This window comes from Delphinapterus leucas, chromosome 13 (assembly GCF_059928025.1).
Source record: "Delphinapterus leucas isolate spDelLeu-1000000601 "Yukka" chromosome 13, BTC_Dleu_Yukka2, whole genome shotgun sequence".
NCBI classification, from domain to species: Eukaryota; Metazoa; Chordata; class Mammalia; order Artiodactyla; family Monodontidae; genus Delphinapterus; species Delphinapterus leucas.
The window spans coordinates 30039984-30067493 of record NC_143141.1 but is presented as its reverse complement, the minus strand read 5'-3'; the positions used below and the strand labels follow the sequence as shown (position 1 = coordinate 30067493).

Below are 27510 nucleotides of genomic sequence, written 5' to 3'. Positions count from 1 at the left end.
TGCTAAACACTCAGTATATAGCTGCAAACGAGATGGACAGGCCCTGATTTTGATGTCACTACTATCTTTTGTCCTGCCATATAATGGGACAGCTTCATTATTCCCTTTACCCTAAGTTTTTATCACAAATTGCTAATGAAAATAAAGCTGTTAGTGGAGTTTCAACATGCATAGGTAAGTGAGAACACAGAACTCCCCTTTCTCATGTCCCGTTCTCCTCCTTCTAACTCCCTATGTGAAGTCACTTTGTGCCAAGGCCAAGAAGCTGTGCCCCAATAAGAACCAAGCTGATTTCCTCACACTGACTGGGGCTATTGCACACTTAGAAGGCTTGATGCTTAATTTTGATAAGCAACTAGAAGACCATGGAGACAACCTATAAAAATGATTTGTCTTGGGAGAAAATACTAAAGAGGGTTAATGTGCTGTTCCACATGTCTAACCCCCTGGATTAAACCACAGGCACCAAGGTCACCAAGTGTACTTGGCAACAATGAGCTAATAATAAAAAAAAGCATCATACTGTTATTGTATTCATTTTCCCCCAAGGCGCTCTCTGATAAACACCACAACCTCTAAGAGAATTGAGAACAGCTTCCTTGTGGGGTAGGTCATATAATATATATGCATCTTTTTCCAAGCAGTTAAATCATATCCAGCTATCAGCACACCTTACTTAAGGCGATCGTAATGTATGAGATTAAATGTTCCTACCTGATCGGAAAACTTCTTGTCCTCAATTCATTGGCTGTACTGGATTTTTTTCTTCTTGGGTCAGACCTTCAGACTTCTACCAGAAATCCTTCCTTTGGGGAAACCAGGCCTTCCCAGAAACTCAGGAAACTGAAATGGAGACAGCAAGAGAGAAGGAAATTATTTGGACACATAGACCTCAATTGTTTGGTTTTAAGTAAACGTCCAAGCAAACATCTTCTACATGGTATAATAACTTTAGGGAAATTCACGGTTTATAAGTTTGGGTACTCATAAACTGAACATATTATGATAAGAGTACAGGTTGCATTTTGTGTCTTCAACTCAAGCAAAGGCTTCAAAAAAGGCCCAGTTATCCTTTGTTCATTAAGACACAAAGAGAGGGCGAAAAGGGCAAGTTTCGAAGTCTTTTTCTTTACAATTTACTTCCTTTCTTCAGTCTTCAACAAGATCTTCAGGAAATTAACTTTACTAAAGTTAATTATTCATAAAATAAACATAGGAACCTGCAGAAGACTATTTCACAGAGACCTGTAATGTACAATATCCATTGCATACATGCACCATGAGCTTGTCTTTTCTAGCACTGGCATACACAAAACTCTGTGTGTGTGTGTATGTGTGTGCACATGTGTGTCTCTTTTTGTGGTGGAGCCATAGGGAGAAAATAAATCTATTGGCTGCAATTCAGTGATGTACAAAGATTTAAGGGTAAAGGAGAAGGTAACATCAAGTGAAACAATAAAGTCATGAGGTTGTGGTTCCATAATAATAACAATAGCAGTCTTCTGTAACCAAGGGAGCAGGCTCCTCAAATTATAGTCACACCTGTTAGACCATCTGCCCATACATTTCACACTATCATTAATGGAAAACAAATGGCACTGTCTCTCCTTCCCTTTATCCATTGGCCATCCTCATATGAACTCTTTTTCTCTTCAAGGTAATGCTCTTTCCTATCTATTGGAAAATATAAGGATTTAGGAGGAGTGATACGTAATGTGCCGTGCCTTGGTATTTGTACCAGTGACGGCTCTGTAAGGAGCACTGGGTTGTTAGGAGGCTATCAACTCAGTTCCCCTAGAAGCAGACCTTGAGGCAATAATTTGAGTGCAAACTGCTCATCTGGGAGGTGCTTCCAGAAAACTCAGAAGTGGAGTGGGAATTGAGAATGGAGGCATGGAAGGAAGCCAACAGAGGTGCATTACCGAATAAATTACTCCTGCAGGGAACTGCTGCCAGTACTTCAGGCGAGTTCTGTGAAACTCTACAGAACATGTCTCAGAGTTATCCCAAGAATCGGTGAGAAACTTGAAGTACTTATCTTCCAGTCCCCTCTGTCCTTGGTTGAAAGCTACACCCAGATACATTAACTCCTGTACACTTCTGGCCTGCCCTAAGGTGGATAATTGCAGGCGGCAGCATGATTCTATCAGCATATACTGGAATGATGAGTGCTGGGGAGATATGAGTGGAGCATCGAAACCATCTAATACAGTCGGGGCAGGAGATATTAATTATTGGCTTGAAAGTCCAAATGGATAACCTTAAATTCCTGGGTTTATGGTTTTACTTTGAGGTATTTAAGCAGGATGTATGAGTAAAAATTTCCTCTGTTAAATCAAGTTTAAGGTCCTAACTCCCTAATCTTCTGGAAAACTGTGGTATCTTTTAACAGATTTTTGAAAAGTAACATGATTAAGATTTCAAATTGACCATTCATTCATTCACTCATTCAACACACATTTATTGAACACCTAAAGTATGTCATGGGATAAACTAGGCACCAGTGTTACTGTTACTAAAATCATTATAGTGCCACCTAGAATTCAATGTATTGTGACACTCAAGTAAGAAAATCCACAGTTACCGTAAAAGATATTACAGAGTGCTATAGGAAGACACAGTAAGACCTTAATTCATGCTGTGGACAGTAGTATATGGGCGATATCAGTAGGGCTTCCTGTAGAAGGCAATTGAAATGGATATGTAACATGAAGGAAGGGTGAAGTTTTGAAGAAAAGAGAAGATAAATTCACACTTACCAGAAAATGAATGGTTAAGGATCAGTCCATAAAGGAGTTCCATTCATAATCAGTATAAGAAATGCTCACTGGGGCTTCCCTGGTGGCGCAGTGGTTGACAGTCCGCCTGCCGATGCAGGGGACACGGGTTCGTGTCCCGGTCCGGGAAGATCCCACATGCCGCGGAGCGGCTAGGCCCCGTGAGCCATGGACACTGAGCCTGCGCGTCCGGAGCCTGTGCTCCGCAACGGGAGAGGCCACAACAGTGAGAGGCCCGCGTACCGCAAAAAAAAAGAAAAAAAAAAAAAAAAGAGAAATGCTCACTGGCGTGTAGGAAAAGAAGACAATGGAGAGGGGCGTAGAAGCCAGATCATGCATGGTCCATGTATGTATAGTAAGTGCTATGGTCTAGTCTTTGTGTTCCCCTCCAAATTCATACGTTGAAATCTTACTTTCCGTAGCTGATAGTATTAGTAGGTGGGGCCTTTGGGAAATGATTATGGTATTAGTGCTCTTATAAAAGAGACCCCACAGAGCTCCCTAAGCTCTTCTGCCATGTGAGGATACAATGAGAAGTCTGTGATTCAGAAGAAGGCCCTCATCTGACCATACTGGCAACCTATTCTTGAACTCACAGCCTCCGGAGCCGTGAGAAAAAAAATTCCTGGTGTTTATGAGCCACCCAACCTGCAGTATAATCTTACAGCAGCCCAAAAGGACAAAGAGAGTTTGGATGTGAGATTTTCCTCCAAGAAAGATGGGAATCCATTGAAGGATTTTACCTGGTAACTTAGAAGAGAGAAAAGTTTCATAACACAATCAGGTACTTTTATAAGAAAAATTTGTTTCTTTTTCAGAAAGATCACTCTGGAAATACTGTGACTAGATTTTTGGAGAAGTCTGATGGCAGGCCCGGATATAGAAAGATGAGTTGGTAGTCCATTAATATAAGTCAAACAAGAAAGTGGATATAAAAAGTGTGAATTTGTGGCTGAGAGTTCTTTTCTTTTACTACTTGAAAAATGTTATGTCAATGCTTCTGACTCCATAATTTTAGACAAGAAATATGCTGTCATTGGAATTGGTTTCTCAATAAGTGATGCATCGTTTCTGCCTGTCCACTTTCGAGATTTGTTTTGTCTCTACTTTTCAGAAGTTTAATTATGACGCGTCTTGACAAGGATACCTTTGTGTTTTTCCTCTTTGGATTTGCTCAGATCCTTGGATGTGTGCTTATGTCTTCTAAAAAATTGGGAACGTTTCAGTCATTATTTCTCTGAATACTTTGTCAGTCCTACGTGCTCTCTGTTTTCATTCTGGAACCTTGATAATATGAATGTTAGTGCTTTTGTTACTGTTTACAGGTTCTTGAGATCCTGTTCTTTCTCCCATCTCTACCCCTCAGCCTATTTTTCTCTGTACATGTGGTACATCGTATTGATCTCTTCTAAGTTCATGATTCTGTGCTTTGTAATCTCCACTCTACTCTTGAGCAAAGTTTTTTGATTGTTGCATTTTTCAGTTCTACTATTCTCATTTGTTTTTATTCTTATAACTTCTAGTTCTTTGTTCACATTTTCTATTTTTCCCATTTCCGTCAAGGAACACATAATTGCTAATTGAAGCATTTATGTGACAGCTTATTTAAAACCCCTGTCTGATAATTTCAATAGATGTTTTATCTCAGTGCTGGTGTAGGTTTATTGTCTTTTCTCATTTATTCTGTGATTTCCTGGTTCTTGGTGCCATGAGTATTTTTCAATTGGATTCTAAACATTGTGAGTTATTATATGACTCTGTATCCCATTTAATTTTATTATTACTTTTTAGAAGGAAGTCATCCTATTGGAGGTGTAGTATGAGGAGTGGGGGGCTACGTACAGATTTCCATTGGGCCCTACTGTCAATACCCCAGCAAAAGTGGGCACTTACATTCTCTCACTGCAGACAGACCAAGTAGAAGTTCAGCTACCCTATTGGCCCTTCTGACACCTTCCCCCCAAAAGTGGGAACATTAATATCATTCTGTTGCCTTTTAGTAGGAGTGGAAGTTCATCTCCCCAGTAGATTTCTTGACACCAGGGGAGGGGAGAGGTGAAGTGTTTGCTGTGTTTGCTGTCCTTCCTCCCACTTCATTCCTTCTTGTTGATGCCGGGTGTGGGTAGAGGGTCAGCTACCTGCTGGCCCCACTGACACCAGGGTAAGAGGAAGAGAACTGCCAACTAGCCCTGCTTGTGCCATCTCGTTCTGTCTTACTGCCTCAGGACGGTTATGGGGATTCAGCACCCCATTGGGTCTCACGGACACCATGTGTTGGGGGTTAGTGGGGTGCCTACTCCCTCCAACCTGTAACATCCTATTCTTATCGATGTCAGGGAGAGACGGAGGCTAGGTCCCACCATTGGACCCCACGACTGTGTGAGGGCAGCCCAGTGTTAACTAGCCTGTCAGGCACCACCTTTGAAAGTCTCTTTGCTAATGCAAAGGGGTGGAGGCTCAGCTCACCACTGCACCACACTGAAACAGCCCTGGTGGCGAATCAGAGCGCTGCCTCTTCTGGAGGGCAGGAGTGGGGTGGTGTGGAAGATCAAATCCTAGCTTGGCCCAACTGAAACCACAGGACATAGGGGATGGGTGCAATATTCCACTGGCACTTGGCTCGAGTAGTGTGTATATTATTGCCCAAATGGTTTTCTGTCTTTGACAACCCCTTTCCTCATACCTTGGCTAGGGGGAACGGGGGTTTTGTGTTTTCTTTTTTGAAGCTTTTTTGTCTGTTGTTCTGTTGGTGGTTATTGATTGGGGGTTCCTGTAATACCCTCTCCAGGATGTATGGGAAGCAACAGGAAACACAGGGGACTCATCACCATGTTATTCCTCAAGTCCCAAAGTCCCTAGTTAAGTCTGCCTTCTCATTTCCACCTTTCAGTGTCTTCCTATGTTTGTCTGTTGTTATGTTCAGGGTTTTAGTTTTAAGTGGAAGAACCTGGGAGAAATGGGCTACTTCACCTTCTTGGAAGCAGAGGTCTGGAGGCCTATGGATGTTACAAAGTACTGCTGACTGTAAATTAAAATTTGATGATATATACCTTGCCCTTTAAGAATTCTTCTGCTAGATGATGTGGCTTCCCAAAGTAGCTACAATTTGATTTTCATACTTCTAAAAGTCAAGTGTTTTGCCACAGTTGAAATTTAAAGATAAGCAAGAGATGAGGCTAAGATGATCTATGTGGTAACAGATTAAAGTTGGAAACATCAATATACATTCATGCTTAGCTTAATATTGCTTCATATTACCTTAACACACATGGTTATGTAGAGAGATACTTATAGATATGTCCATATACGTGGGGAATGTACACACATGTTATCTCTTTGCTCTGTCAGCTGAGAAGATCTAGAAGCAATGACATCCGGGCAGCAATTAGCACACCCCACACCCAGATCCTGCTGTCTAATGCTGTTCTCCACTAAAAAGACCTAGTTATCCTTGAAGAAATAGCTGATTCTAGGACTGGGGCAGTAAATATACAAGATTTATATACAAGGCCATCTTATAGTGTCAGAAAGTAAGGAAGTTCCAAAAAAATATATAGGATGGGGATACCTCAGAGTGGCACACGAGCCACTGAACTGAAAAGAGTTCACAAGGGTCAGGACTAGAGCAATTTGAGGAACAAAGTAACTAACGTAGAATTAGATTATGACCCAAAGTATAAAATAAAAATCCGTGAGTTCTTCTGATATAAATAAATAATTGGATACATAAATAAATGCGGGAGAATAGATAAATCTCCAGTGCAAAAGAATTCCAAATAGTTTATGTAGTACTCCATCTTAAGCATAACTCTCTATTCCTTAGTTGTGGGCTGAGCATATTGACTTCCTTCCAAAAAGTACAATATGGAGAAGGGAAAACAGTAATTTTACAATGGAGAAACCTGAAAAACACCACCTCAGCCTGGTGATCAAGGTCGACCTCAGCATTCATAATGCATATTGATACTTTGTACACTTGATGTGATCTGACAAAATAACCCTTCTACTCTTGTGGTCTTCCTCCCCCAAACACATAATCCCAATATTATCAATGAAACATGCATCAAACAAATTCTAGTAGCGGGCATCCTACACAAGCCTAACTACTCAAAATTGCCAAGGTCATGCAAGGAAAATCTGAGAAGCTATCAAACCCAAGAGGAGCCTAAGGAAACATGGCAACTAAATGTAATGTGATGTTTTGGATGAAATCCTGGAATAGAAAAAGGACATTAGGTAAAAACTAAGGAACTGGACTAATGTATGGACTATAGTAAACAATAATGTATCAATATTTGTTCACTGATTGTAACAATGTAACATACTAATATAAGTTGATCGTCACAGAGGGAAATGGGTATAGTGTATATGGAAACACTTTATACTATCTTCTCAATTTTTCTGGAAAATTAAAACACTTCTAAAAAATAAAGTCTATAAAAACGTTGTGTTTTCTTGTTTTATGATTATGTGCCTGTATTTCCTAATAAATATGTAAATTTGCTTTGCCTTCCTTGATACTGATATTAAAGAAAATACTAAGTAACTCTGAAAGAATTTGTAACTCCAATTTAACAAGCAATAATTCTGGGTATTAACTTTTTAGGAGAACCCACTGAATCAATCAAAGCAAACTGTCTTTAAAGGCTGAATTTCTTTTCAGTGTTTAATCTTTTCTATGATTAATGCATACCACAAGCATGGTTCTCTTTCAAAGGGCAGAAAACATTGCTTGTAGGCAAGGTCTAAAATACAGTGAAAGATTCATGTATGATGCTATAACAACTTTAATGTATTTTATGTTTTCAAAATGATGAAGTGTTATTTCAGTCAATAAAGGATTCACTTTTATACATTTCCTACCCACCTTTTCCCAGAACACCCACAAGGAAATGATACTATCATCTGATATTAGGCTCATCAATTTAAATTGGAGTTTTTGGTAGCTGTGGTTGCCAACGGTACTGGAATGTGTGATACTTTTACAAATCCTCTCCATGGCAAAATCTGATCTTCACAAGGTAGATCACAGTACGTGCCTAAGGCCAATGACATAGAGCTTTGTAGCTAGATTACCAAGCATTTTACTTAGAGGCACAATAGAATGTAGAAAAGGCCATTTCTCCTTCTGTCTTTTTCTGCTCAAAGGTCACTCACCATCTCAGAAGTTTTCCATAAACTCAGACTATATAATGTCACTTAATGTGAATGTAGCTCAACATTCTGTTTTAGTACAGCTAATCTCACATTATTTTATTGGTCCTAAATATGTAAATCATCAGCAAAGTTTTGTACTTAACTTTTTTTTTGGATGTGGACCATTTTTTAAAGTCTTCATTGAATTTGTTACAATACTGCTTCTGTTTTATGTTCTGGTTTTTTGGCTGCGAGGCATGTGGGACCATAGCTCCCCGACTAGGGATTGAACCCACACCCCCCTGCATTGGAAGGCGAAGTCTTAACCACTGGACCGCCAGGGAAGTCCCTGTACTTAACTTTTAAAAATAATTAAAATAAGCTATTCAACACATTTTTCCTAAAAAAAAAAAAAAAAGTAATTCCTCTTAGGCTGGCCCTGGGCACATACATGACTTTGCCATTTTTTCCATGGATTATTTTCTTATCTGTTCTACTGTGTCACATTTGTTCTACCTTCTCAAAAAGAAGCATTTAAAAATTCATCTACGCGTTCATGCATTCATACATTTATTAAATAAATCTACTGAACACCTACATACGGCACAGAAAAGGAGGCAGAAAACTAATCTGGGTTGCACAGAAAGTAATGAACTCAGTTAAAATTTTTGGTGAAAACAGGTGTTACTCAATCTACTGGAAATTACATTTCATTATGGGGACTCACACACTCAAGGAAAACCAAGACCTAAATAATAATAAAGTAATAAAAGCACTAGCCATTTACTGAGTGCCTGCTTTTACCTGACTCTGAAACTCTAAAATCATTACGGATGTTTTGAGGATTGTCTGATATAATTGTAATTTCTATTTTACAGATGAAAATAACAAGGTTCAGAGACATTAGGTTACTTGCCTAAAGTGAAGTGGCCCAGAAACTACACAACTGGAAATTGAACCTTAGATTTCATAATGCCAAAATCTGTGCTTTTAATCACAATGTGTGTGTGTGTGTGTGTGTGTGTGTGTGTGAGAGAGAGAGAGACAGAGAGAGAGAGAGAGAGAGACAGAGAGAGAGAGAGAGAGACAGAGAGATAGAGAGAGAGAAAGAGAGAGAATGTGTTTAATAGAGAACTTCTGAGAAATGGCAAGAAAACTGCCAGGTACCCATAAAACAATAATTTAGGAGCTTCTTACTATACAAGTAATTGTTAATCATATGGCTGAACTAAGGATCTCTCACTTTTGAACTAAGAAATCAAAAGCTTCCAGAAGTTGAGTCTAAATTTTACACTTACATAAGATACTTCATACAGAATGCTAAAGTATACTAACTAAAGAGTTCTGAAAATACTGGAAGCATTCATACTAGTATGATTTCATAATGTGGATAATAGAGGATTTAAGAAATTGGCAGATGCAACTGCAGACTCATTTCTTATCATTTCTGTGAAGGGCAAGATAAATCAATAAAATGAGAAAAATGAAAAAAGAATGGCTAGCAATTTTAGGTAGTTTGCTTCATCTCCATACTAGGAAAGACTAAGCAAAAAAAAAAACTTCTCGAAATTTTATTTTGAAAGCACCTACAAGTGTATATGGTCTTTTTATACCAAATAACTTGGAATTATGAACTGTCCAATAAGTCTAATCTTCTCTGATGATAAAATTGCTGGCTTTATTTGAAACTATGAAATGAAAAGTGAGGTAATAATCAGAAATTCTTAAGAAAAGGAGTAGACAAAACAAAATTCTAAGAGTTGTGTCAAAAAATATTTTGAAACGAACATAAAATCCCCATTACTGGTACAGAGCTTTTAAAACTTTATCTTGGTTTTAAGCTTTAATAAACATTGATATGTTTACATAATTACTGTCATAAGGAAGACACAATTTTAGGTCAGCTTTCTTCATTGTTTCTTTATTAAGCATTATTTTATTTTGCTCCATCATCTTGTAATTATAATATAGTAACTGTGTCACTTTCTACTAAGTGGATATAATTTCCTAAACTGTTTTCCTATTCTTAACAATTAAAGGTGTTTCCAATGTTTTGTTATTACAAATGACATGACAATGAGCATCTTTATATAATAATTTTCTGGATTATAAATTATTTATCGGCATAAGCTTCCAGAATTAGAATTAATGTGTAAAAAGCTATTAACATTTTTATCTTGCTAGACATTGCCAAATTACTTGTCAAAAGATGGAACCAAATTATATTGCAAAAATCTTTGCCAACAGAAAACATTATATACAATTTTTGATTTTGCTGAATTATTAAGTTGGAAACCTATGTTCCATTTCTTTGAATTCTTTGATAACAGCGTGCTGCTGCAGGCTGCGAGGGCAGCCATGTCCATGAAGGCTCCCCAGAGTTGGAGCGGGGAAGTGGAAAAAGGTAAAAAAAAAATACTAATTGTATTTTCCCTCGATTGTTATCTCTCATTCTTTTCTGCCTCTGTGTAACTTATATCCAGGTAGCTGGAGAAACATCATGTGGCAGGGAAAATTGGTATTCCAATAAATTAATAAACACCAACTTCAAATGGATTTTCAAGACTGGAAATATTGCTCTGACTTACAGTAAGTTCTTTCTAATTCTCCTTAAGGACTATTTTCTTAGAAGCTTTCCCTACCCTCCTCAAATTTTCCTCCATCCTCTCTACTTCCTTCACTCTGAGCTGGTGAGGCGCTTCCTAACTCATTAGGAACACAGAAGTCAGTAAAGAGTCCACTGCCAAATCCGTTAATTCATTAGCATTTGCATTGATCTTTCTATTCCCTTGCACTACAGGAGTTCAAGTTCAAAGGCCACGTGCACTACAGATAGCATTTCATTTTCTCTCATCTTCTCAAGTACTTCACAGCACTGCATTTTCTACAACCCATCTACTCCTTATGAATGATTCTTGCCAAAATTCAACCTCATTCTAGACTAGTAACTCCAACTTAAAATGTTAAAACTATACGTGTAACACGAAAGCCTCCCTCCTCCTCTAATCCCTGCATATCTTCTTTAGCCAATTCATGTCTGAACTTTTCAAAATTGTTATCATCATATATTGTTTCCATTTCCTCACGTCCCATCTACTCTATAATTTACATCCATCTGACTTCCCTCACCGTAATCTCTCTGCCCACTGTCCTGAAATTTTACTTATGAAGGTCACCAGCGATCTCCATGTCAGTATAGCCAATGAATAGTTTTTCTCCTATTTCTAGGCTCTTTCCTTCTTTAAAAAAGAAAAAGAAAAACAAAAACCATTTTTTTTCCTCTATCCTTTCACACTCTCATCATCTTCTGTCCTGGTATATTTTACTGGCTTTCCGTGTTTAATCTGATTTCTAATATTCTATGAGTTTCCTTTATCTTCAGTGGAATAAACCACTATATGAAGGATTATTCTCAACAGTTAGTTCTCATAATAACAGTACTAGTAGCAGCAGTCAATACTTCTATAATGCTTATCATGTGCCAGACACTATTCTAAGACACTGTTTAAATACATATATATAGACACACACACACACACACACGAAGTTTTCCTCCTCATAGGCGTATGAAATAAGCCGATTATTATACCCATGTTACAAATGAGAAAACGGAGGCAATGAGAGGCCAAGGTCACATGATCAGTACTTGGTGAAGCCCCGCCTGAGTTAATGCTGGAACTTTAGAGGAGACAAGTTAAATAATGTCTCACAGATTGGCCTTAAAAGTGAGCAACATTTAATTAATGACTTGTGAAAGTATCAGAAAAAAAGGGGACATTTTAAATTGAATGGGATCTACTAAGTCATGGATCAGTAACTAAGAATGACTCTTATTGAATGAAATCATTTTTCATTATTCTTTTGAAAGAAGAATAATCTTGTGTTAGTGTTTCACAGTTTTTTTTTTCATTCACATATTTATTCTTTATTAGACACACATTTCCTACACACCTACGTGCCAGTGTCCGCTGCAAGCCTTGGAAGCAAAAAATTACAAAGTCCCTGCTCTTAAGCAAATGTCCAGTGGTGGAGGAAGACAGAGTAAACGTGTAAATAAATGTTGTACAGTGACAGAAATACGACTGGACAAAGGGATGGAGAGGCACTGAGGAGGCAGGTCTCTTTGGTCAAGATAGTAGTGGTGGCGTTTGAACCGAGACCTTAACGATAAGAGGGAAATTGGTCTGGGTAGATGGATTAGCCAATCTAAAGCTGGGAGAGCAAGAAGTAGAGCTTGTTGCATCTGAGGGACTGAAAAGGACAACTGTGCCTCGAGCCCCATGAAGGTCAGGGAAAGATGTAGTAAGTGACCAGAGCACACGGTCTCTGTGAGCCTGGCTAAGTAGTTGAAAATTTCATCTCTTTACAATAGATAGCCTTTAGAGGTTAGAAGCAGTGCAATAATAGCGTCTGATTTGTGCTTTTTAAAAGACTACTTTGACTGTTGAATGTCCTACAAAAGCAAAATACCTGTGTCTCTATGAAGCGCAGATAGTAAATTTTAAAAAGCCCAATGAGCTCATAAGCAGTTGGTTGACTAACTGTTATCATTTATCTTAACTAGACTTCATTAATAGAAGCTTGGTGACCTTGGGGTCCTGGGACATATTAGATTAGGGCAACCCAGCTATTTTCAAATAGTGTGATTTGAAGAATCCTTGAAATTGTTAGGGTCCAGGAAGATTATTTTATTGCTGGGGCTGGATGGGAAGTTTAGAATAAGAAAAGAAAGTATGATGGCTGGCTTCCATCTATTCTCCCTTTCTCTGGGAGAAATGATGGTGGGGTGACTACTTTGCTGTTGACCCAATGCTTCAATTTCAGAGCTGGTTCAATCCAGTAACTATTTGCTGAACAACTATTATATGTTAGGCACCCAGCTGCAACTGGGAATATAAAGAGAATAATTAATAAGAAAAGCAGGTATTACTAACAAGAGACAGGCACTGTGCTAATGCTTAACACGCACCATCTCAAGTTACATTAATTTACACACTAACCATAGGAGGTAGATGCATTTATTATACCATTTTCCAGGTGAGAAATCTAATCCCTTTAAGGGGCTTAAGTTACTTCTCCAAGGTTACACAGCTAGTTAGGGGCATAGGCAGTATTTGGACTCAGGTCTGGTATCAGCACCAATTCTCTTAGCCATTATGCTCTCTAAGGACCTTACTTGAGAAGTTCAGATTATACATATATGGGTACAACCAACCCTAAGACCATCTGGCAAAACTGGCTGCTTGAGAAGTCCTGGATTTATGTAAGATGCTCTTGGAATGGAGAAGATCGTGAAGGAGGGTCCCCAAAACACACTCTCTATACTAAGGGGCAACAGAAGAGAGAAAGAATTAGCCTACAGCAGTATGATATTGAGGACCAAGAAACAGTGTTTCTCTCTTTTGTGAACAGTTATTAAATTATTTCTACTTCAGAATATCAGAAAGAAATCACAGGACTATGGACAGTTTGCTGAGCCACCCTATCTATCTTAGCGTGAATCCTGGCAGGTGTAGAGCTCATAGTATGACCCTGGCACCTAAGTGTAGTTAAGTAAGCTTTCATTTTTCTTCGGCCTTAAAGCAAAGCAGCTTTCTGATAGGTATAATTTAGGAAAGTCTTCCAAGAAAATAGTTAAAGTCCACTTTAAATATCTCAGAGAAAAGCAATTTTGCAAAAGATCTATCAGCAAAAGCAAGGCCAAACACACCAATTATTTACTGAGACTTGTATTGTTATATCATTGCTCATGTTGTTTCTTTATGCATTTACCTGGAAGAAGGCTTTTAATGTTCAACAATTCTCAAAGAGATAAAGACCCACACTGATGTGCCAGAAAGAGCTTTGCCCTGGAATTAGATCAGTTTAGGTTTGGCTACTTACTAGAATTAGGTAACATTCTTAATCTTTCTGAGCCTGTCTCCTATCTGCAAATAGGGATACCACTATCTATTACAGAGGGATGTGCTTAAATTAAATGACACATGTAAGTGAAATATATCCTTCCAGGCTGAGAACATACCTAGTAAATGTTAAGTGATCTGCAAATATTCTGCTTTCTTGAAACGGATGAAACCTGTTATCATGATTTTAACCAATGGTCTAAATATCAAGACAATATTTAGTTAAAAGTTATAGCTGTTCTTTCACTGTCCATCTGCATTTTCACATATTCTAACATATTCTCCTTGATAAATTGTGTCAATATTAGTAACATTTGTCATTTCAGCTATTACTGTTCATATGTTTAAAATATTTCAATGTGATATAAGTCGTTACTCAAAGGGATGCCTAGCTGGCTTTGTCAAAGATTTATTTTAAGTAAAAATAAAAGACTCATTTTCACCAAGTTTGATTGAACAGTGTATTCATTAACTGTATGAACTTTCTGGCCAACCCAATACAGTAGCCAAGACATGGAAACAACCTCAGTGTTTTCTTGTGGATGAATGGATGAAGAAAACGGGGTGCATACAACCTACTATTATTCAGCCATGATAAAGAAGGAAATCTGGCTATTTGTGACCACATGGGTGGGTTTGGGGGGCATTATGCTAAATGAAATGTCAGACAGAGAAAGATAAATACTTTATGATCTCATATGTGAAATCTAAAATACGGAACTCATGATAGAAAGAATGGAATGACGGTTGCCAGAGCTGGGGGTTGGAGGTGACGAAAATGAGGGAAGATGATCAAAAGGTAAAAACTTCTAGTTATAAGACAAGTGAGTAATGGTGATGTAATGTACAGCTCGGTCACTACAGTTAACAATACCGTATTTTATGTTTGAAAGTTGCTAAGAGAGTAGATCTTGAACGTTCTCATCACAAAGATAACATATGTAATTATGTGGGTTAACTAAACTTATTGTGGTAATCATTTCGCACACTATATATATATATATCAATCATCACATTGTACACCTTGGACAGATACAATATTATATATCAATTAAATCTCAATAAAACTGCAAAAATTTCATTTATATTTTAGCATAAATATATCAAATTGGGTTTCTTGACAAGATGAATAATAACTATAGATAAAAGGAAATAAGATATTGTTGTTGCTGTTGTTTGCTTTTCCAGAGTGCAAAACACTAAAAAGGGGGGAGGTGAGTATGGGCTTGCAAATGCTGCTCCATGGGCCCTAATGCTGTGATACAGACATTTAGTCCAGATCTGAAAGACAACTTGAGTCATTTCAACAAATCTGCAAAACAGTCAGGTTCAAACATGAAGAGATGAATAGATATCAGTAAATTCTTTTTCACACTGCAAGCAATCTGCCTTCAGCTTTCAGCAAAACCTCAGTTTTCGGGTTACGAGGGTAACGGTTCTGAAGCAACCAGTACGATGCTTACACCAGTGCTTTCTCCCCACGATGAATAAGTTTTCAGTCTCCCCACCAGTGCTCATCCCTTCTCCCCTTAGCGTCTTGGCCAAAATTCAACCATCAGCCCAGAAAACCCTGTCCTGGTTTCATTGCCTTGTACATGACCACGTTATTTCAATCACCTTGGCACATTTATATTCCCTACTTCCTAAGGTAGGTAGTATATATATGAGATTTTAAATAAAAGAATGCCTGTAAAGTACTTAATGCTCAACTCCTAGCACAATATGAATATTCCGTAACTGCTGACTAGCATTATTATTATATCATTTACATTAAAACGAATCTGTACTTTCTTTCACACACCCATGTTCTTTGTCCCCAACTGGGGTAAAGGAAATAAATGAACACTTATTGATTATCTACAGTGAGAGCATAGAATGCAGTGTAGGCTCTAGAATTAGTGGTGTTCAAGCCTGAAACTGACCTGGATTTGAATTCCAGACCTCTCACTTACTTAGACTTTACTACGCCTCAGTTCCCTTACTGATAATTAGAGATAATAGACATTTCAGGGACCACGGTAAGGATTAAAAGTATTATAATGTTCGGATCCAGATAGGGCACTCATTACCTCATTTAATGTAAACTGTTAGATAATCTGATTGAGTTTTGAGAATCTGATAACGGCTCTGCATCCTTTTGCTAAAAATAATTAGATAGGTAGATAACTATTCATAGCATTTTGCATATAATTCCAGGGCTTTGCTAATATGAAAATCAATCAAAGGCTTTAGTTGGAACAAAGAGCTCAGAGAAATTGTTATGGGGCAAGAATTATAATTCTTCTTGAAATATAGACTATCATCCTGGAGAAGAAAGAACAACATTTTAATGTGGTCAAATTTGGGTCAAAACCATGCACTTCCGTAATGGCGTCTCTACCGGGTCTTGATCTGACTGGGATTGAAATTTCTGACGTTACTGTCCCCATCACAGACTTGAAGACCTGGCAGACAATCAAGTGCAACCTATAGTTAAAGGTCGCTCATCTAAAAAAATGGGTATGTTACCACCATTCTGACAAGAGCATTATGAAGACTAAGAAAAAGCACAAATAAACTCTCCTAACACCTGACAGCCAAGTAACACATCTTTCAGCTCTTTCAATTCTTTTTCCTTCTTACCTTACTTATTTCCTTCACGTATCTGATCTACTCAACCATGTGATGGTCTTCATCTTCAGACATCTTGCTGTCTGGGCTGTTCAACCCTGTGACAGTAAAAGCACACTCACTAGGGACTAGGAGTTTGAGAAGGACTTAGAAAATTGTTTGACACCTGGAAAACATGGCTCCAGAATAGGAAAAAAAATCTGCAAAATTGAGATAAAAACTTGTGTAATTAATATTTTCAACTAATATTACTACAACAGCAATGTTACTCAGCTTTCATATAGTTATCTATAAATTATATTGGATATGTGACTTGGGCACATTTTAATGCATTTGATAACATTGAGGGTAAAGCTTCTAAAAGGGCAACTGCCTAGGACTGAGGAAGGTTTAAAAATGGCCCTGCACAGAATGAACTAGAAGTGACTTCAATGGGAGGGTGAGGCAGAGATGCTGGACCCGGAGAGTGACAGAGCAGGCGTACATTGGAGAGAGCTTTCCTACACAGGAGAGCCAAGAATTTGTTACTTATTGAGTGGGGAGCATGAAGGTAGGGGACCCTATAATGAGAATCCTAGGATTGCTTCTAGATTTCTAACTTGGATAAATGACAGGATGGTACTCTTTGGTGAACACTAAAGGAACAGCAACAGCAGCAAAAGTCAATGCCACCTTTAAAGTAAATTTGGCAGTCTTCTCCTTTTTGAATGAGTGAAAATGCATTAATTAAAGACATACACATTCACACACCTGCTAATATCTGCTCTTCTGCAATCATGTGTTTTCTGTAGAGCGTCTAAATATCTATTCCAGTTGAAGTAGTGCTTAAATACTTCAATATGCCTCTTTTCAGCCAAAAAGAAAAACTGTCTATGACTGTTTCAACATATTTTAAATATATGTATAATCATTGCCAACTTATCTGCTCTGCAGATACTAGTTTCCTATACGATATTTAATATCTCCCTTTACTGAAAGTGTCACTGCTCAGTATTATGATTAATGTTTTTCATTTTTATTATATGTCTGAATGTTAGAATTATTGATTAATCTCTTTATTAATGGAATGATCTTCAGCACAATGTTAAATACTCTTCTTCTCTACTATTATTATAATGTTATTTTAAAGATTTTCCACACAATTACTTTAAATGGGATTTTCAGACTTTTTCAGGCTTTTCGAAGTCAGTAGGATAGGCTCCAGTGAGTAAAAGAAATGCTGAAGAACAACAATATGAATTAAACAAACTTAAGTAGTTAAGAAAGCACTAACCTAGCCATTGAGAAATATATACTAATATTTACATAGTATGTACATATAAATCAATAGTTTCAAAATGAGATAATCCACTGAACAAAATATCTTAAAATGTGAATTAAAAGATGTTGTAGGGCTTCCCTGGTGGCACAGTGGTTGAGAGTCCGCCTGCCGATGCAGGGGACACGGGTTCGTGCCCCGGTCCGGGAAGATCCCACATGCCACAGAGCGGCTGGGCCCGTGAGCCATGGCCGCTGAGCCTGCGCGTCCGGAGCCTGTGCTCTGCAACGGGAGAGGCCACAACAGTGAGAGGCCCGTGGACCGCAAAAGAAAATAATAGTAAATAGAAAATAATAATAATAAAAAAATAAAAGATGTTGTAAAACCTCTATATGATTAAAATACAAAAAAATTTATAAGCTTGGAATATAAATAATAAGTGCATTTTTGTCTGGGAGACGAGTTGTTATCTGGGAAACCTCAAGACATTTTGTAGATTATCGAAATCACGTTACTATCGATCTTGAGCATTTCTCCTATCAACTCTATAATTAGTACTGGAAATTAGCATTATGACTCTATTTCACTATCAGGAACACTGAAGAAACTATGTAAAGTGCTAAACCTTGGTTTTAACAAATAGAACACAATTCATCTGAAGAAGATGTTACAATGAACTGAGGAATTAAAAGATCTCAAAGTAGAGAAATTTCACTGACTGCAGTATAAACAACTTGAGGGTAGAGAGTTTCTGTTTTTCCTGTTTGCCCTCCAAATTTTGGAACAGTGTTATATGCACGGTGCAGGGTAATAAGCAAATATTTAACAAATGAAAAGTACTGAATTCATTACCTTGTGGTACAAATTAGGATTTCTTTTGTACTGTAACTAGAAGGTTTTAATTTCAGCATTATGACTTATTAATGTCTTTATGTGATTCCCAGTTCTGTGTCAACCAAACTTATTTGAGTGATAATTAGAGGACTTCATGTTTATCCTATCTTCTAGGATTTCACTTTTGCATATCTGTTAATTCATAATTTTGATATTTTTAGAGCACAACCAAAGACTATAAAAACACATAGAGCAAGCACTTGCTAAAGAACTCTAAATATGAACTCAGATATGAAATTAGAGCCATGCTTGGTTATACTTCTAAGTGCTTCATCTAAAGAGAGACCTGCAACACTGCTGCATGAATTAATCACCTAGGGTGACTTTTAAACCTACCAACAGCTGGCCCCTCTATCATATCTGATTTTATTCAATAGTCTAAATGATAATAATTTTTTGATCAAGAACTTTATTTTACTGGTTGTAAAGGTGCGCACATGCAGGCGCACACAATCACCAGTGCTTTTAAAAATTGCGGGACAGAATTAATCATAATTATTGAGTTTAAATGTCATTTATCAACTTATTAAAGTGCAAGCAAGCAGGGAAAATAAGCTAAAGACAAGTCTTTCGTTTTTCAATTTATTTTTAAAATGTCTTGTAGAAATCTTTATGAAATTAACACAAAATGGTGGTACCAAAAATCTTTTTGCTTTGTTTATTCCCTAGTCTGTGGCAATGTAAACAGTGCAAGTTTACCCAGAATTTAAGTTAAGGAAAGCTATACTGTATTAAGTTTAGCCAAACATTGTCTAACTTGCAATCATATTTTTTTCAAATAAATAAAATTTCTATTCTCCTCCCTCTCTCCTCATCTCCCTTAAGGTATGTCAACTCTAACCCCGCCCCCCCCATACACACAACTTGTTGCCTCTGACATTATCTCCTCTACTAGACGCACTTTTGTACTTATTGCTACACAATAGTTCAACAATAAAATGTGATAAATGCAGGCAAAGGTGTTTCAAGAAAGAAGGTAAATGTCCTTACACATTTTCAACATAGAAACAGAATTTTTCAAAAATGAGTTACAAAACAGCAAAATTTTAAAAAAATTAGTTATAGATAAAGTTTGCAGATAATGTTGTCATTCCTCTTAAAAGAAGAGGGATAAGGCACAGAAGAAATGTAGTGTTGAGGACAATGCTGTCGTTATTACTTGTTTGCCGTTTGATGGTGGGTAAAATAATTAATTTCATTGGGTTTCTCTTTCTGTGCCTCTAAAATGTGGATTCCCAGGCTAAGAAAATATTTCAAATCTTTTCTAGGTCGAAAAGTCACAGACCTTAGTGTCTGCGTACCATTTACAAAGGCCACATTTTCACAAAAGATAGCATTCTTGGAAAACACCTTTATAGAAAGAAAAAGCTATATTTAGAAAGTCCACTCAGTGTCCAGGGTTTTCTGAAGTCGTACTGCTGTTTATAACCAGGTGTAGGCCAGGAGGACAACACATTTGCTTTAATAACTGTCCAGATTTCTTGGAGTTAAAGATAAGTTTTTCATTATTCTGTTGACCTAAGAAATTATTGAAAATAAGAATTGTTCTAATTTACTTATTGAATTGCCCAGTTCTTACCTGGCCTGACATGAAAGGTGATTTAAAAGATTGCATTTAAGTTTGGACATATAGCCTTCATCCTGCTGTTTCATCACAGACCTCTTACAGGATAAACACGTGCAACCATTTTGAGTTTCTGAATGCGAGTGCTCCTTAGAGTATCTGCCCCTTATAAATTTCTTGCCAACTTACTCCACTTTGAATGCAGGTAGAAATTTATAAATTTATCCAAGAACTTATTTTTATTTTTATGAATCTTACTGGTTTTCTTTTAATACCGAGGACTTTATCAAATTCATGGACATTTGATAGAATAAAAAGCAAAAGCATAATTAGGAAAAATCCAAAAACCTCAAATAGAAAATAAGATGCTATGTTGTTAGTAACAGAAATTAGCACAAATGGACTGAAAAACTGACCACCATTGTAAACTGAGCTTTTAACTAGGGGAGTCGCCAGGAAAAGGAGGATTACCTGACTCAGGGGTCTTCTCCTCTTTCTTTGCCCTCTTTTAACAATCTCGAAAATTAAAGAAAGGCTGAAATGACAATAAAAATAATTTATTTCCCAAACCAAAGTATAAATAGCAATTTTAGCCGCTAGTGATTCTGAAATTGCCCTGAACTTTGTCCTTATAAAAATGCTCCAAGAATTACGTTTTGCAAATCCACAGATTTACTATCCATATTCAAGTCATTTATGTAGACAAAGAATGTAGCCAGCCTTATCGGTAACACAGGATGTTATAACCATCAAGCCATCAGCCACTGAAGCCACACCCAAAGCCGCACCCTGAGGGGATTCAGGATGGAGAAAACAGGATACTGGCCCTAGATAAATAAAGTGCAAATCAAGGGAATGATTCCCAGGAGACCAGATTCTTGCATCTCACCATATATAGAAAAGTGCTACATTTATTAACTTAAGATGTCTAGTTTCTTTAATTAACAGTAATCTTTTGATGTTCCAACTACCTGTTTGTTTTTTTGCAAGAACCCCTAAATACCCTGTGCCCTCCCTTACCTCTTCAGAACAGTCCCTCAGAGCTATCTGAGAGGCTGTCTCCTGACTTCAGTCCTCAGTATGTCCTCCACATAAAACATAATTCTCAACTTCTAGGTTGTGCATTGTTTTCCAGTCAACATTTAATTGTATGGCTCATGTGGGTACTATGCCTAAATGTAATGGGATGGGCTGTAAATTATTAAAACTAGATAAATTCTGTCAGCTCTACCACTAGCTGAGATCCAGGCTTTCACCTCTGGATACCTCTGGCAGATATGGGGTCCGTGTTGGTCTTAAAATTATTCTTAGAATAGTGGGGACTCATTCATTCTTTCAACACATTTTATTGCTTATATTCTATGTGTCAGTTACAGTGCTGGGTCTTGAAATACAGAAGTCAACACACGAAAATACAAGGATAAAACACATTTTCTACCATATTAACTTTTTTCATTCATTAATTCATCCCTAAGTCATTCAACACGCATCTTCTTATTGAATACTGATGAGGGGTCAAATGCTATGCTAAACACTCAGTATATAGCTGCAAACGAGATGGACAGGCCCTGATTTTGATGTCACTACTATCTTTTGTCCTGCCATATAATGGGACAGCTTCATTATTCCCTTTACCCTAAGTTTTTATCACAAATTGCTAATGAAAATAAAGCTGTTAGTGGAGTTTCAACATGCATAGGTAAATGAGAACACAGAACTCCCCTTTCTCATGTCCCGTTCTCCTCCTTCTAACTCCCTATGTGAACTCACTTTGTGCCAAGGACAAGAAGCTGTGACCCAATAAGAACCAAGCTGATTTCCTCACACTGACTGGGGCTATTGCTCACTTAGAAGACTTGATGCTTAATTTTGATAAGCAACTAGAAGACCATGGAGACAACCTATAAAAATGATTTGTCTTGGGAGAAAATACTAAAGAGGGTTAATGTGCTGTTCCACATGTCTAACCTCCTGGGATTAAACCACAGGCACCAAGATCACCAAGTGTACTTGGCAACAATGAGCTAAAAAAAAAAAAAAGCATCATACTGTTATTGTATTCATATTCCCCCAAGGCGCTCTCTGATAAACACCACAACCTCTAAGAGAATTGAGAACAGCTTCCTTGTGGGGTAGGTTATATAATATATATGCATCTTTTTCCAAGCAGTTAAATCATATCCAGCTATCAGCACACCTTACTTAAGGTGATCGTAATGTATGAGATTAAATGTTCCTACCTGATCGGAAACCTTCTTGTCCTCAATTCATTGGCTGTACTGGATTTTTTTTCTTCGGTCAGACCTTCAGACTTCTACCAGAAATCGTTCCTTTGGGGAAACCAGGCCTTCCCAGAAACTCAGGAAACTGAAATGGAGACAACAAGAGAGAAGGAAATTATTTGGACACACAGACCTCAATTGTTTGGTTTTAAGTAAACGTCCAAGCAAACATCTTCTAGATGGTATAATAACTTTAGGGAAATTCACGGTTTATAAGTTTGGTTACTCATAAACTGAGCATATTATGATAAGAGTACAGGTTGCATTTTGTGTCTTCAACTCAAGCAAAGGCTTCAAAAAAGGCCCAGTTATCCTTTGTTCATTAAGACACAAAGAGAGGGCGAAAAGGGCAAGTTTCGAAGTCTTTTTCTTTACAATTTACTTCCTTTCTTCAGTCTTCAACAAGATCTTCAGGAAATTAACTTTACTAAAGTTAATTATTCATAAAATAAACATAGGAACCTGCAGAAGACTATTTCACAGAGACCTGTAATGTACAATATCCATTGCATACATGCACCATGAGCTTGTCTTTTCTAGCACTGGCATACACAAAACTCTGTGTGTGTGTGTGTGCGCGTGTGTGTGTGTGTGTGTGCACGTGTGTGTCTTTTTCTGTGATGGAGCCATAGGGAGAAAATAAATCTATTGGCTGCAATTCAGTGATGTACGAAGATTTAAAGGTAAAGGAGAAGGTTACATCAAGTGAAACTATAAAGTCATGAGGTTGTGGTTCCAAAATAATAACAATAGCAGTCTTCTGTAACCAAGGGAGCAGGCTCCTCAAATTATAGTCACACCTGTTAGACCATCTGCCCATACATTTCACACTATCATTAATGGAAAACAAATGGCACTGTCTCTCCTTCCCTTTATCCATTGGCCATCCTCATATGAACTCTTTTTCTCTTCAAGGTCATGCTCTTTCCTATCTGTTTAAAAATATTAGGATTTAGGAGGAGTGATACGTAATGTGCCGTGCCTTGGTACTTGTACCAGTGACGGCTCTGTAAGGAGCACTGGGTTGTTAGGAGGCTATCAACTGAGTTCCCCTAGAAGCAGAACTTGAGGCGATAATTTGAGTGCAAACTGCTCATCTGGGAGGTGCTTCCAGAAAACTCAGAAGTGGAGTGGGAATTGAGAATGGAGGCATGGAAGGAAGCCAACAGAGGTGTATTACCGAATAAATTACTCCTGCAGGGAACTGCTGCCAGTACTTCAGGCGAGTTCTGTGAAACTCTACAGAACATGTCTCAGAGTTATCCCAAGAATCGGTGAGAAACTTGAAGTACTTATCTTCCAGTCCCCTCTGTCCTTGGTTGAAAGCTACACCCAGATACATTAACTCCTGTACACTTCTGGCCTGCCCTAAGGTGGATAATTGCAGGCGGCAGCATGATTCTATCAGCATATACTGGAATGATGAGTGCTGGGGAGATATGAGTGGAGCATCGAAACCATCTAATACAGTCGGGGCAGGAGATATTAATTATTGGCTTGAAAGTCCAAATGGATAACCTTAAATTCCTGGGTTTATGGTTTTACTTTGAGGTATTTAAGCATGATGTATGAGTAAAAATTTCCTCTGTTAAATCAAGTTTAAGGTCCTAACTCCCTAATCTTCTGGAAAACTGTGGTATCTTGTAACAGATTTTTGAAAAGTAACATGATTAAGATTTCAAATTGACCATTCATTCATTCACTCATTCAACACACATTTATTGAACACCTAAAGTATGTCATGGGTTAAACTAGGCACCAGTGTTACTGTTACTAAAATCATTATAGTGCCACCTACAATTCAATGTATTGTGACACTCAAGTAAGAAAATCCATAGTTACCGTAAAAGATATTACAGAGTGCTACAGGAAGACACAGTAAGACCTTAATTCATGCTGTGGACAGTAGTATATGGGCGATATCAGTAGGGCTTCCTGTAGAAGGCAATTGAAATGGATATGTAACATGAAGGAAGGGTGAAGTTTTGAGGAAAAGAGAAGATAAATTCACAGTTGCCAGAAAATGAATGGTTAAGGATCAGTCCAGAAAGGAGTTCCATTCATAATCAGTATAAGAAATGCTCACTGGGGCTTCCCTCGTGGCGCAGTGGTTGAGAGGCCGCCTGCCGATGCAGGGGACACGGGTTCGTGTCCCGGTCCGGGAAGATCCCACATGCCGCGGAGCGGCTAGGCCCCGTGAGCCATGGACACTGAGCCTGCGCGTCCGGAGCCTGTGCTCCGCAACGGGAGAGGTCACAACAGTGAGAGGCCCGCGTACCGCAAAAAAAAAGAAAAAAAAAAAAAAAGACAAATGCTCACTGGCGTGTAGGAAAAGAAGACAATGGAGAGGGGGGTAGAAGCCAGATCATGCATGGTCCATGTATGTATAGTAAGTGCTATGGTCTAGTCTTTGTGTTCCCCTCCAAATTCATACGTTGAAATCTTAATTTCCGTAGCTGATAGTATTAGTAGGTGGGGCCTTTGGGAAATGATTATGTTACTAGTGCTCTTATAAAAGAGACCCCACAGAGCTCCCTAAGCTCTTCTGCCACGTGAGGATACAATGAGAAGTCTGTGATTCAGAAGAGGGCCCTCATCTGACCATATTGGCACCCTATTCTTGAACTCGCAGCCTCCGGAGCCGTGAGAAACAAAATTCCTGGTGTTTATGAGCCACCCAACCTGCAGTATAATCTTACAGCAGCCCAAAAGGACAAAGAGAGTTTGGATGTGAGATTTTCCTCCAAGAAAGATGGGAATCCATTGAAGGATTTTACCTGGTAACTTAGAAGAGAGAAAAGTTTCATAACACAATCAGGTACTTTTATAAGAAAAATTTGTTTCTTTTTCAGAAAGATCACTCTGGAAATACTGTGACTAGATTTTTGGAGAAGTCTGATGGCAGGCCCGGATATAGAAAGATGAGTTGGTAGTCCATTAATATAAGTCAAACAAGAAAGTGGATATAAAAAGTGTGAATTTGTGGCTGAGAGTTCTTTTCTTTTACTACTTGAAAAATGTTATGTCAATGCTTCTGACTCCATAATTTTAGACAAGAAATATGCTGTCATTGGAATTGGTTTCTCAATAAGTGATGCATCGTTTCTGCCTGTCCACTTTCGAGATTTGTTTTGTCTCTACTTTTCAGAAGTTTAATTATGACGCGTCTTGACAAGGATACCTTTGTGTTTTTCCTCTTTGGATTTGCTCAGATCCTTGGATGTGTGCTTATGTCTTCTAAAAAATTGGGAACGTTTCAGTCATTATTTCTCTGAATACTTTGTCAGTCCTACGTGCTCTCTGTTTTCATTCTGGAACCTTGATGATATGAATGTTAGTGCTTTTGTTACTGTTTACAGGTTCTTGAGATCCTGTTCTTTCTCCCATCTCTACCCCTCAGCCTATTTTTCTCTGTACATGTGGTACATCGTATTGATCTCTTCTAAGTTCATGATTCTGTGCTTTGTAATCTCCACTCTACTCTTGAGCAAAGTTGTTTGATTGTTGCATTTTTCAGTTCTACTGTTCTCATTTGTTTTTATTCTTATAACTTCTAGTTCTTTGTTCACATTTTCTATTTTTCCCATTTCCGTCAAGGAACACATAATTGCTAATTGAAGCATTTATGTGACAGCTTATTTAAAACCCCTGTCTGATAATTTCAATAGATGTTTTATCTCAGTGCTGGTGTAGGTTTATTGTCTTTTCTCATTTATTCTGTGATTTCCTGGTTCTTGGTGCCATGAGTATTTTTCAATTGGATTCTAAACATTGTGAGTTATTATATGACTCTGTATCCCATTTAATTTTATTATTACTTTTTAGAAGGAAGTCATCCTATTGGAGGTGTAGTATGAGGAGTGGGGGGCTACGTACAGATTTCCATTGGGCCCTACTGTCAATACCCCAGCAAAAGTGGGCACTTACATTCTCTCACTGCAGACAGACCAAGTAGAAGTTCAGCTACCCTATTGGCCCTTCTGACACCTTCCCCCCAAAAGTGGGAACATTAATATCATTCTGTTGCCTTTTAGTAGGAGTGGAAGTTCATCTCCCCAGTAGATTTCTTGACACCAGGGGAGGGGAGAGGTGAAGTGTTTGCTGTGTTTGCTGTCCTTCCTCCCACTTCATTCCTTCTTGTTGATGCCGGGTGTGGGTAGAGGGTCAGCTACCTGCTGGCCCCACTGACACCAGGGTAAGAGGAAGAGAACTGCCAACTAGCCCTGCTTGTGCCATCTCATTCTGTCTTACTGCCTCAGGACGGTTATGGGGATTCAGCACCCCATTCGGTCTCACTGACACCATGTGTTGGGGGTTAGTGGGGTGCCTACTCCCTCCAACCTGTAACATCCTATTCTTATCGATGTCAGGGAGAGACGGAGGCTAGGTCCCACCATTGGACCCCACGACTGTGTGAGGGCAGCCCAGTGTTAACTAGCCTGTCAGGCACCACCTTTGAAAGTCTCTTTGCTAATGCAAAGGGGTGGAGGCTCAGCTCACCACTGCACCACACTGAAACAGCCCTGGTGGCGAATCAGAGCGCTGCCTCTTCTGGAGGGCAGGAGTGGGGTGGTGTGGAAGATCAAATCCTAGCTTGGCCCAACTGAAACCACAGGACATAGGGGATGGGTGCAATATTCCACTGGCACTTGGCTCGAGTAGTGTGTATATTATTGCCCAAATGGTTTTCTGTCTTTGACAACCCCTTTCCTCATACCTTGGCTAGGGGGAACGGGGGTTTTGTGTTTTCTTTTTTGAAGCTTTTTTGTCTGTTGTTCTGTTGGTGGTTATTGATTGGGGGTTCCTGTAATACCCTCTCCAGGATGTATGGGAAGCAACAGGAAACACAGGGGACTCATCACCATGTTATTCCTCAAGTCCCAAAGTCCCTAGTTAAGTCTGCCTTATTTCCACCTTTCAGTGTCTTCCTATGTTTGTCTGTTGTTATGTTCAGGGTTTTAGTTTTAAGTGGAAGAACCTGGGAGAAATGGGCTACTTCATCTTCTTGGAAGCAGAGGTCTGGAGGCCTATGGATGTTACAAAGTACTGCTGACTGTAAATTAAAATTTGATGATATACACCTTGC

General features: G+C 38.4%; 1 long non-coding RNA gene across 3 annotated transcripts in view; it reads right to left on the bottom strand.

The window, feature by feature from the left end:
* Window positions 1-719: 719 nt before the first annotated feature.
* LOC149747720 (uncharacterized) overlaps window positions 720-27510 on the bottom strand; it is a 43786-nt gene continuing 16995 nt past the window's right edge. Inside the window, exons 4-7 of one of the 3 annotated variants that reach the window (XR_016395398.1) lie at window positions 22383-22509; window positions 20614-20677; window positions 16439-16524; window positions 720-843 (exon numbers count right to left, since the gene is read on the bottom strand). This is a non-coding gene — a long non-coding RNA (uncharacterized LOC149747720). The other 2 variants (XR_016395397.1, XR_016395399.1) reach the window with 2 other exon arrangements.